Below are 12,539 nucleotides of genomic sequence, written 5' to 3'. Positions count from 1 at the left end.
CAAGACAGCCATTTGTTAGCAAAAGAGTTAGGAGAAAAGGTCACAAAGGTCCCCTTTTTGTTTTAAATCATTTTAACCCCACCTAAGTAAGAGATTTAGTTGAAAGTCTCCAGAAAACCTATGAATAAAGGTTTAATTCTGTTATTTAAAAAGTTCGGGGGAGATGTACTGTATTCTTCATACAAATCCAAGAGTTAAATCCCTGTTCCAAGTGAAAACTGAACCCAGCCTTAACACAGAGCCTATAAAATACCTTGCCATGTTTCTGGTATGCTCTTGTTTTTACTTATCTGCCTCCACCAGTCTTCAGTGCAGTTTGACCTAGCCCTTCTTATTTAAGTGTCTTGCAGCCCACCAACAACTAATAAAAGGAGTTTTGTTTCTGAAAAAGGGACCTACACCCAGTCATTTGCAACAGGTCCCACCTAGAGTCACCATGAAAGTTCCAACCCTACTCTGAAGAGCACGGGGTCTGCCTCGGGCACTGCTTCACCAGAGATGGCTGAGAACCGCACTGCATGCTGGGTTCTCACGTAAGAAGAAGCCTGCAGGGGAGAAGAAATCAGGCATGTGTGGGATTAGCATATTTGAGAGCTTATTTAGGTGGAGGCTTGGGTGGGAAATTAAAGGGACAAGGGAAAAGCCTGAAGCCTAAACAGAAGCACGGATGTAAGAGGCTTTTGTTTTCGGGGGGATTTAAGGGGCAGGCAAAAAAGGGTATGAACTGTGGCCCAAGAACATGTCCTTGGTTACATACATGTAAATCTGGAGTAATTCTCCTGACTTGGGTGTAGTCACCGGATTGGGTTTACACCAACGTAACAGAGCAGAAATTGGTCCCTCCTCAGAGCCCTCAAGAACCAATGAAGGAACCAAGGTGAAGCGGTGCAGCACTGTCAAGAAATACTGATCCTAGCATCCATAAAATTCCATGGATCATTTTGTATAATCTGGTACCTGCTGCCTTGATCTGATGTTAAACTCCAGCACTAAGCTCCTTCACCGCAAGCTCGACTTGCCACTGAGCAGCGGTCAGGAATGGGACGTATACACATGCACGTTATCTTTGTCCTAGCCGTATAACTCACTAACTCCACTGCACGTAGACACTAGGCTAGCAATAGAGTAAGCATCAAATTCTGATTAACTTCTCACCGCCTCTAACTCGCTAGTAAAAGTTAAGTATCACAAGTGTTATTGGACGGGCACCGTTAAACAACATTACTTTCTCTCCTTAGAAATATTAGATGGCCATCCAGAGCAAGAGGATTTCACCATAATGGTCAGGGAGGGCAGACAAGATAACTTCTTTATAGCTGGATGAAGCGCTGGAAGAGGGCCTCAAAATACAGTCCTACCCCCTGAAGAGCAACCAGGTTAAAAAATAAAAATAAAAAGGCACCTTCTTACACAAGAGATCTGTTTCCTGTGGGTATTTAAATCATTCTTGAGTCACTAAAATCAGCAAGTCCATTTTCACTACTTTTTATTCTTCTTAGCCCTAGAGCTGACAGAGCCAACAGAATCCAGCGCACTCCTTCCGCCTTCTCGGGCAACAATTGTTTTATTGCATTCCACTTGCAGGGTGAGTGCGTCCCACCTGGGCAGCCTCACTGCAGGCACAGAGTATGCCATTTGTGATGGAGGCAGGGAACCAGCTGACATGTAGCTTATTTATTCCAGGTGATAATACGATGCAGGAGAAGGAAAGAACTCCGCTCAGTTCTTGGGCTCAAGGTGGAGCTTGCAGGCTTGGCAAGAAGAAACAAACACCTTTTTCCACGTAAAACCAAGCACATCTGAACTAGAAGTCACGGAGATGCAGTAAACATGGGTACATAAAACTATTTTACGGAGCAGAACTGACCCATAAGAAGCAGAGCGTGAGGGAAACCAGCAGAGCTAGGAAAGGGCAAGCCAGAAGGTAACAAAAAGATGACTATACAGACCATGAGGTTCTAGATGGATCAGAAGACTATGAAAAACAAAAACCACCACTTTGGTTTCTGTACCAGTGAAGAGGTCCAATTCTCCACCCAAACACCGAGACTTCGCCTACAATGCCAGCTTGTAACAGTTCAATACATCGCTCAGGGGTGTGGAAAATCCACCTCCTGAGAAACGCAGTCATAGCAACTGAACTCCCGGTGTACATAGCGCTAGGTCGACAGAAGGGCTTCTACGGTCGCCATAGTTGCTGCCGGTCAGGGAGGTGGAGTATCTACACAGACAAGAGAAGCTCTTCCATGCACGTAGGTAGCATCCTCCCCAAGCACCGCGACTGCACCGCTGCGGCATAGACAAGCCCTCAGAGTCAAAGATACGCTTCTTAAACAGACTGATCCACCACTATTCAGCTGGCCAGGGCAAGGCAGGTGGCAAGCGGAGAGTACTGCTACCAAGCTGTTTACTACTACACCTATGAAATTTACACAGCGCCAGCCAAGACACAACATGCTCATGCAACTGCTACTTTACGTTCCCCTTCCCCACAACCCTGTTTACAGATATCCTACACCTGTTGCACCTGGTCTTTCAAACTCTCAGCTTCTACACCATATGTCTGCGTAGCATCTGGTGTTATGGGGCATCCAGGTTCTATACAATACAAACACCTTTCCCATTCAATGTCTATCGAATTCCTGCCAGCCAATAGGTTATTTTAAAAAACATCCTTCTCTGTAATCTACCTATCCTAACTATTCAGCCAATGAGGCTGTACTAATGCAGAGTTATATTAAACAACTAACATGACATGTGAAAGTCATTACAAGCACTGAAGCTATAAAGCTTTCAAGCAACATCTTTAAGTCCCAAACCCTTGTGAATAATTACTAGTGCTGACTGTGCCGACATGCCTTGATCTTCAATGTACTGAATTTTTTTTTTTAAACTGCTCGCTCTGAGTTGTCGTAACAAATGAATGCCTAGATCATCAATAAGTAGGCCTTTGATAGCACATTATTTTACTTCTGTCTTCCAGATAGAAGAGGAGCGGTGTGTTTTTCCAACGGTTCACTGGACACAGCGGGTTATTCTGATCTGCTGGGGAAAGTCAGGTGTCTATTGGTCTTCCTATCAATAGATAAATAGAAAAATGGCCAATAGTTTCATCATGCGGATTACATTCACTAGACCTCAGCAGGACTAAAGAGCAACAAACCACTACACATCCCAGGCCACAATTAATTACTTGCACATCTGGACATGTTCTAAGATATAAACTTTTATGGGCCAACCATTATTGACATCTAACACACACCATATGATTTAACAGTCTCTAGTATCCAGGCGATTTTTTATGCAATGGCAAAAGTTAACAGATGTTCATCAAAAATAAAAGTAAAGGTCCTAATGGTCAAACACACACTGAGAACCTACAGCACCATGGGGTTTTGGGTACCCAGCAGATTGGATGATCAGGCCCTCAATGTGCACAAACCTATCACCTCCCTCAAGCCCCTATGTATGTGTGTATATGGACTTCAGCATCTTAGCAGCTATAACACCCCAGCAGGGAAACACATATGCTAAAGCAATCAGTACATTAGTGTGGAACATGCATTGTGATAATGATCAGTGACACAGAGCACTTACTTCCACAGAAAGATGTCTTTATTGCCCTGTGATTATAATTAGTTGGCATCAATGTGATCACTGGAGATATTTAAGTACATGAAAGCAGGATCTTTGAACGCTGAGCAAAGTTTCATCATTGCACTTGGGAAAAAGTTTAACACAAAACACTGACAAAATAGGCTTTCCCTGAAAGGCTGGCAAAAACGATCAAACCTCAAAAGCAGATCAAGACTCCAAATATATTCTTGCTGGCTTTTCTTGCCATAATTTCCTAGATAAGACCAAAAATACCTACTACAGTCCTGGAGACTTAAAATTCCCTCTGTGCTACAAGAAGGGGCTGATTTTATTGACAGGAACTCAGTGTTTAACAGAATTCACCCTGCAGATCAGGAAATTCACTCAAGGATGAGAGAGGCCTAAAATGGCTAGGACAGGTCCTTTTGAGCAGAGTTCCTGTCCCAGGCGAGGTATTTTTAAACGGCCCCCATTTGGGAAAGGCGCAAAGAATTGTTCATGTTTGACCTAATCCTGAAAAGTGGCATTCAGGCAGGGAAAGAAACACAGGAGTAAAGGGAACATAAGGCTGAGAAAGGACAGCAGAACAAGAGGCAGGCTACATCTCCAGGCCTTTATACCACACTATGCTACCAGCAGAGCACTTCTATCAGTTTAGCGAATGGTGCTCAGGGAAGGGGTGTAGCTATGCTGGCAGAAGAATTCCTCCTGTAAGCTTATACTGCATCTCCATTAGGGGGCACTGCCATCATAGCTATAACCCCCCCACACACACTCTCCCCCCCCCCCCCCGAAAAAAAGACCCTGTAGTCTAGACAAGCCATAGGAGTGATGAAAACATTACAGTTATCGAAAGGCAGGAATCTCTGTTGCCAATCAGTTTTGTAACCAGTAGAGCTGGTCACAAGTTTTCCAACAGAAAATGTTGATTTGTCCAAACTGAGACATTCTGCGGGAACACGTCCATTTCAATAATTAAGAGGGGGCGGGGGTGGAAGGGGAGACAGCATTTTGATAAAGTTAATTTTGCTGAAACAAAACATTTGGAATGAGCCAAAACAAAACATTTCACTACACAGGAAGTTGCAACATTTCAGTTCAAAATGCTAAAATTTCCCATGGAACAGAGATGCCAGCTCTAGCCACCAGTGACGGATTAATGATTTTGCAGCCCCTAGTCCTGAAATAATTGCTGTCCCCCGCAGCCCCATATGAACTTGTTTTAGTTTTTTTTACAAATTTGTTTGAACTAAAATGAATCTAAATATCATTAAAATAATTGAACAGTTACACGTTTTATTATAATTAAAATTACAAGTACAGCGGACCCTCGCTTGAACCGTGTTTGTATAGCGTGATTTCGCTTATAGCGTGGGACCGCGTATGGATCCAAAACCCCGCGTTCAAGCGGGGGTCCGGTACAGTTTAGGATTCTCGCAAGTATGTTTACTAAAATGGCCTCGCGCCGTCATTGGTGGTTTCAATACGTGCTATGATTGGTAGAATCGTGGCGTCACTGATGCCACGATTACAAAAATGCTGCTATTATAAATTTGCCGCCCCTGCAGATTTGCCGGCCTAGGCAATAATACGCCGCTGTTAGGCACCAGTTTGCCAGGTGTGTGGTTTGCCTTCCAGGGCAGGTCACATCAAGCTCAGTTGTACTTGATTTAATGGTCTTGTTCAAAACCAGGGCATGGGTCGGGGGGAAATGAAGTGATTGTGACTTTCTGGACAGAAAGTCTCTTAAAACTGCTTTCCCCCACATGGCTTTAAAAACAAAAAATTGTTGGAAGAAGAAGGGTTAACGTGCTGGCAGCAAATGGTATTAAAATGCTGCAGAGGCAGGATTCATGGTCTTCCCCCAGTATTTATTATTGTTACCTCTGCCTTGAGAGTAGAACTGACACCAATTGATAAATTAAGGGATAGGCCTGTTTCATGGTATACTCCCCTGAAATGCTGTTCTTCCTGCATCCCATGAAGCTTACGGACTCTCCCTACATGCCTTCTAGAGCAATCAACAATTATTCCCCACCACCAGCCCTAAAGGCCTCCTCTTGGCTAGGACAAGAAGTCATGACCAATATTGAGTTAACATATGTAGTATGATTGAGTGGAACTGGGGAAAGAGGGACAGGTGACAGTAGGAATCTTGTTTGGTGCAACACCAATGGCTCAGGAGTCTGAGGTGGGCCAGAGTGCTCTCAAACACAAACCTCTTAGCATGTAACGCAATCCGTAAAGATCTTTCCTACAACTGCCTGCCCGCTGCATCACTTATTGCTAATGAAAGAACAGACAGGTTGGTCATTGTCTGTCCCAGTAGGAGCTAGGGTCAACCAGGAGCAGCTAACACATAGAAGGGTACGTCCAGACTACCCGCCGAATCGGCGGGTAGTAATCGATCTATCGCGGATCGATATATCGCATCTCGTCTACACGTGATATATCGATCCCTGAACGCGTTCCTGTCAATTCCGGAACTGCACCAGGGCGGGCAGCTGTCGATCCCGCGCCGTGAGGACCTGAGGAAAGTCAAAATAAGATACATCGACTTCAGCTACACTATTCCCGTAGCTGAAGTTGCGTATCTTACATCAACCCTCCTTCCCCCACCAGTGTAGACCAGCCCTTAGAAGCTATCTGCAGTCGAGGTCAGAAACATGGTTGAAGTCATAGTAGCTTTCACAACCTCTTTTTTCCTAATCAAAGCCCACAAAGTGGTAGCCTGCTGCTAAAAAAAGGCTGGACTGCTAATAAACAAAGCACCTAACATTCGTTCTGCTGATGCAATTACTGGAGTGGGCGAGTCTTAGGTGACAAGGTACCTGGAACCTCTTCTCCCACCTGCAGGGGAATACAAGCAGTAACTATTTCCTTACCAAGTGCACAGCAACCAATGTAGTAGCACAGGGGTCGGCAACGTTCGGCACGCGGCTCGCCAGGATAAGCACCCTGGTGGGCCGAGCCAGTTTTATTTACCTGCCGCGTCAGCAGGTTCGGCCGATTGCGGCCCCCACTGGCCGCGGTTCACCGTCCCGGGCCAATGGGGGCGGGCGAGAAGCGGTGCGGGCAAGCGATGTGCTGGCCGCGGCTTCTCGCCGCCCCCATTGGCCCGGGACGGCGAACCGTGGCCAGTGGGGGCCGCAAATCAGCTGAACCTGCCGCGTCACCAGGTAAACAAAACTGGCCCGGCCCGCCAGGGAGCTTACCCTGGCGAGCCGCGTGCCAAACGTTGCCGACCCCTGTAGTAGCATGTAATCTCAGCCAACAGTTCCCAACTTCTTCCATTCAAATGGATGTTCTTCAAAATCAGGAACATTAGCTGCTTCTGTAGTTCAGCTAATTTCACTTACACACACAGTATCTTCATTATGAGTGTGCGCGCACACACACACACACACACACACACCCCTTTCCAGCCATAGGTCAAAGTTGTTTTACAAAAGCGTCACTAGTCCCATTTTACAGACAGGAAAGTGAAGTGCAAGGAGGTGAAGTGACTTGCCAAGATTGAACAGCAAGTCAGTGAAAGAATTGGGATTCAAGCCAAAGTTTCTCCAACTTTCAGCCCTCTGACCAAGCCACTAGATCACCACTGTCCGGCCCTGACTACAATTACTAGCAAACTATGGAATAAGAAAAGCAACTTCTAGACAGAAGCAATGGCAAGGTGGATTAGTTTTTTGTTCTTGTCCTCTTGAAGGACACCAAAAACATTCCCTCCATCCCTGAAAGTTCACAGTACAGATGGAAAAGATCTATTAGACCAGGGTAGAACTTATAGCCTTCAATAGAGAATGTATCGGATATTACACAAGATCCTAACAGAACAAGCAGCTATTTCTATTACAAATCTGCTTAATTAGATCAGAGTGTTTGCAAGATACTCCATGGAAAAGTCTGGATCAAACCCAAACCTAGCTCCCCGTCTGGCAAGGGAGCTCCACACAGCTGATCCAGAGCCGCAGTGACGTAACTAGGGCTTTGTGCTGGCACAGATGTCTTCCCACCCTGAGCTCCTTGTGTAATTAGGACCTGATTTGGTAGCTCACCTCTGACTAGCCTTTGCAACAGCACGAGTACAAGTCAAGGTTTCCCTGTCAGGGGAAATTAATTGAGCCACAATCAAACTCATGTGAAGTCAAACGACATTACAACCGAGAAAAATTGCCAAGCTGTATCACAGGGCAGAGGCACTTATTTAATTTGTATTTGGGTCAAAGACTTAACAAAATGACAAGCAAATCTAACCAGCAATAAAAATGCGAAACTCAAAACTAGCAGTTATCTTTCAAGGGGAAAATAAAACCCGTCTCCTTGTTTTAATTCAGAAAAGAGCAACGGATACAAGGGAGCCAGCTGTAGTGTACAACTACTGCTCTAACCAGGGGCCTGGAAATTAGCTACAGTGGCAGCAAAGATTACCACCGGGGAGGCCGTGGAGAGCTCCAAGGGATCTGGGAGGAGAGTCAAGGGAGGGTTGGTGAAGGAGGTTTGCTATAAAATTCCACACAGGAGACTGAAGGTTTTCAACCCTAGGGCTGCTGCAGCTGCTTGCACTTTGCAAACAAGGATGTCCCTTGCATCAGCTGCGTCTCCAGAACTCAAATGCCAATAAATCCAATAGCAGTAATGGACAGATCAATAAGGATGGGAGGGGGAGGGGAAGGGGATTAAAGCCATTTTCTTACTTTCCACCACTTTGGACCTTGCTCCCACAGCAATAGGATTCATTCGCAGAAGTCAGGTATCACCAAAGCCAGCCTTGCGCTGATGTGCAGAACACAGCACTGGCCATTGGGGCCATGGCTAGAAAGCGAGGGCTGACTAGGGTGCTGGCAAATCTTACCCTGGCCAGCAGCATCAGGGAACAAACCAAAGTCTCGGAGATGCAGCATGAATGAGCCAGCCTGAGACCTCAGCTTGCAGAGCTGGCTTTGTACAGAGGCAGAATGAATATGCCCTGGCCAGGGCCGGTGCAAGGATGTTTCGCGCCCTAGGCGAAACTTCCACCTTACACCCTCCCACCTCCCCGAGCCCTGCGGCAGCTCCCCACCCCCTGCCCCGCGGCAGCTCCCACCCCCCCTCCACCCTGAGGCGCCCCCCCATGGCAGCTCCCCTCCCGCTCGGGGAGCCGTGCGGCAGCTCCCCACCCCAGCTCACCTCTGCTCCATCCCCTCCCTGAGCCCTGCAGCATCTCCCCACCCCCCTCCACCCTGAGGCGCCCCCCCATGCCCCTCCCCCAGCCCAGGGAGCCGTGCAGCAGCTCCCCACCCCAGCTCACCTCTGCTCCATCCCCTCCCCAAGCCCCGGGACATCTCCCCACCCCCCCTCCACCCTGAGGAGCCCCCCCGTGGCAGCTCCCCCCCCCCACCTGGGGAGCCATGCGGCAGCTCCCCACCCCAGCTCACCTCTGCTCCGCCTCCTCCCCAAGTACGCTGTCGCTGCTCCACTTCTCCCACCTCCAGGCTTGCGGCACCAATCATCTGTTTGGCGCTGCAAGCCTGGGAGGGAGAGAAGCAGAGCGGGGAGGAGGCGGAGCAGAGGTGAGCTGGGGCGGGGAGTTCCCTGCATGCCGCCCCGCCCCCCCCCCCTTACTTGCTGCAGGTGGCCCTCCCCGCGCCCCCCTGCCCCAGCTCCCTCCGCCTAAATGCCGCCGCCGACTGGAGCGGCCGAAGAGCCCCCAAATGCTAGCGCCCTAGGCGACCGCCTAGGTCACCTAATAGGTTGCCCTGGCCCCAACTCCATCCACACAGCATCAAGAAGCAAAGCTTCTCTGGTCTGACTAACTGATTTTCTGCTACGCATGGTTCCTTTGCCCAACAAGTACAGCACAGTATCGGTATGAGGCCATCCTCAGCTAACCTCTCATCAGCACAGAACACAAGCAAGTCCTTGTTGCCTTTTACAAGGCTGTTTTTTCTGGTTTCAGGATAGGACCTGACAGACCAGTGCGTTCTCCGGGATACTTCTAGTGGCTGCAGGTAAAATAAATTCCACTGCTAATCAGCATGAAGGGGAAAGTCACAGACACCAGCATCCTCTGGATCAAAAAGCATTTCCTTTTCACCAAGGCATAATTTCACTGCTGGTCTTTGAAACGAACTCTCACCACAGGCAAAATTCTGCCTCTTTTTCCACACCTGTGTAACCCCATTTACATCACTGAAGATGAGCAGGTGAAACCAGGGGCAGAATATTACCCTGCCTGCATCATGTCTACTATGAGTTTCTCTCTCCCCAGCATTTAAGGTGAAGTGGAGAACTTCTGTAAAAAGAAAGACACTGCTGACCTTACCAGGCCAATACGCCCTGTGTGCGCGTCTGTATTTCAAATGCAGCGTTTGAAGGATCTGTTCCTTCTTTACTTAATCTTATATGGCCCCATGGCCATAGTATCTGAGTCCCATAGTCTATAATATAGTTACCCCCACAACACCCCTGTGAGGCAGGGCAGCACTATTATGCCCATTGTACAGATGAGGAACTGAGGCTAAATGACTTGCCCAATATCACGTCACAGAGGAAGTCTGTGGCAGAGCAAGGAATTAAGCATGTCTCCCGATTCCTAGGCTAGTGCTCTAACCACAGGGACAGCCTTCCTTTGTCAAAGTCCTGTTACCTCCAATAGCTGACAGCCTCACAGACCCCCTAGAACACAGCAAGAAGAGCAAGATGACCCTTGATCTATTTGTAGGTGTTCTGTGAAGTCACTAGCTGCCTTTGGAAAAATCACTAGTTCCTTCATGCAGAAGCTGGCAGGTACCCATCTAACCCCAAAACCACCGATGTGAGTGGAAAGGGCTTTGGATCAGGTCTTAAGTGAAAGAGGAAATGGTTTACAAGTCCTGTGTGTAAGATGGACATCTAGGTTTTCTAATCTTATCAGTTTTAAAAGATTTAAAAACTTAAAATGTTTTTGCTTTAAAGAGTACGTTGCAAGTACAACTAGAAAAGAAGGGTACTTCTAGACTAAAAACTAGGACCATTTTACTCAGCTGTGTGTAGTTTTACTTGAATTTCCAGAAATCCTAAATTCACACAGCTTCCAGTAATTTCATCAGGAGTAGTAGGTTCTCAACAGCTCTATAATCCGTCACTAACTCCTCCATAGCCCTAGCCTCACAAAGCAGACAGAGGCAAGAACTAGGGTGTCAATAAGTTCCTTTACAAACACGGAGAGCTCTACTATATTTCAGCTCTCTGTAAATCATTTTAGGCCAACTCTGAATTCCATACACAGTCGATCTGGAACTGAAAGTATACTTGGAGGGCTGTAATGTTTCCTTAAAAGAAAAGAATGCACAGTGTGTCATCCTCAGGGTGTTCTAAGAATGCACGGATCATTACATTGCACAACTAGATGTTTCCTCCAAACATAAACTATGGCTAAGAGATCAAACACCAAAATCAGCTTCTTGGAAAAGCAGTTTCATCAGTTTATAACGCAAACACCAAAAGGGCAGTTTCACTTTGTTGTTACATTTTGGGAAAACCACAATGTTTGGCTTTACTTGCTTAACTGATGGGTCCTATTTACCAACACAGACCTACACCGTCTTATTCTTCCTTATAAGTTTCTCCCCACACAGCAGTTTGCAGGATCAGGGCCTTGGGCTCTACCAGAGGAAAGACTTACATAGGTCGTCAGCTTTAACTGAATGGGACTATTCGTCTGCATAAACAGGACTACTAATGTGTAAAGTTAAGCACGTGCTTAAATCTTTGCAGAACTGGAAATAAGTTTGTACTCAAACACCAAGTCCTTGAATTTTGATTGAAAGTGTTGGAGAAAAGAGTTCTCACTCTCTTTTTTGGGTGCAGCAAGTGTACAGTGCAATCCATAGTTTTTCAGTATTTCCTTAAAACATACAAGTTACTATAAGCAAGAAGTCACAACAGCTGAAAACATTACTAGAAAACATAGCAAAACCCACTCATGGGGCAAAAGCAAAGGCAGTCCTAGGATAGAGAGGATGGTTGAAGTGCATACATACATTTAGGACTCGGACTCGAGATGACCTGCTATTTATCTTTGAGAGTTGTCAAGTTGAATTTATGTTTGGAAAAATATTACACCCGGATACCCTTGCTACCAATAACATTCCCTTGCCTTTGTTAGCAATAAAACCTGAGGTTATTAGAACAGGCCACATGTTTAATATCCACTCATCTACATATAGGCTACTTGTTTATGTCCACAGTTAGCTCAGTGTGGACAGCAAAGACAGAAGAACCAGCTTCATTTATATTTCTAGTCAATTTCATTCTCTGGTTTCCCATGCACTTCTAGAGCAAATACCACACATGCTTGGATTGTAAAAACCTAAAGGGAATGTTTTTAAAACAAAAAACAAACAAAAACACTTTTCAGTAAAATAAAAAATTTGGAAACATTTCTGGTTCTGATCATTTTTTTTGAAGTTCAAAAACCTTAAGATCCAATCTTGCCGTGCAGCAGGACCACTGCACCTGTGCACAAGCCCAGTGGCATCTCTGGGGGAAAGCTGGGTACACCCATGCAGATCTGATTGGGGAATCTGATCTATAACTACTTGACAGAGCCCCTTTAACAGATGAGCCTTAAAAAGGCTCATAGAGGGTTATGACACCCTCTGGCCCCAATCCTACTATGTAATCTGCTAACACATGCCTGAGCCAGGGAGGGATCCCATCCCCATTGGCACAGGAGTAGGGACCCAGCATCAGATCGCGCTGCCAACTGGGGGAGGAAGCTATGCTATCATTTTTCTAGTTACAAATTATAGAAATGATCGCTTTGTAAAATTCTAGCCAAGCAGATACTTTTAAAACAGTGATTCTAGAGCCACACCAGTTAGCAAGAGGTAGGGACGGACTCAAGGGCAGATCTAGGACTTGAAGCTACTTTTAATGCAGTTTTTTAAAAACTGACTCGATTCAAGCTGATGATGCCC

General features: G+C 46.4%; 1 protein-coding gene across 2 annotated transcripts in view; it reads right to left on the bottom strand.

Moving 5' to 3' along the window:
• VAV2 (vav guanine nucleotide exchange factor 2) overlaps positions 1 to 12,539 on the bottom strand; it is a 322,511-nt gene that overhangs the window by 299,076 nt on the left and 10,896 nt on the right. The window lies entirely within an intron of this gene.

Source organism: Malaclemys terrapin, chromosome 17 (genome assembly GCF_027887155.1).
Source record: "Malaclemys terrapin pileata isolate rMalTer1 chromosome 17, rMalTer1.hap1, whole genome shotgun sequence".
Classification (NCBI taxonomy): Eukaryota; Metazoa; Chordata; order Testudines; family Emydidae; genus Malaclemys; species Malaclemys terrapin.
This window is presented reverse-complemented; position numbering and strand designations above follow the sequence as displayed.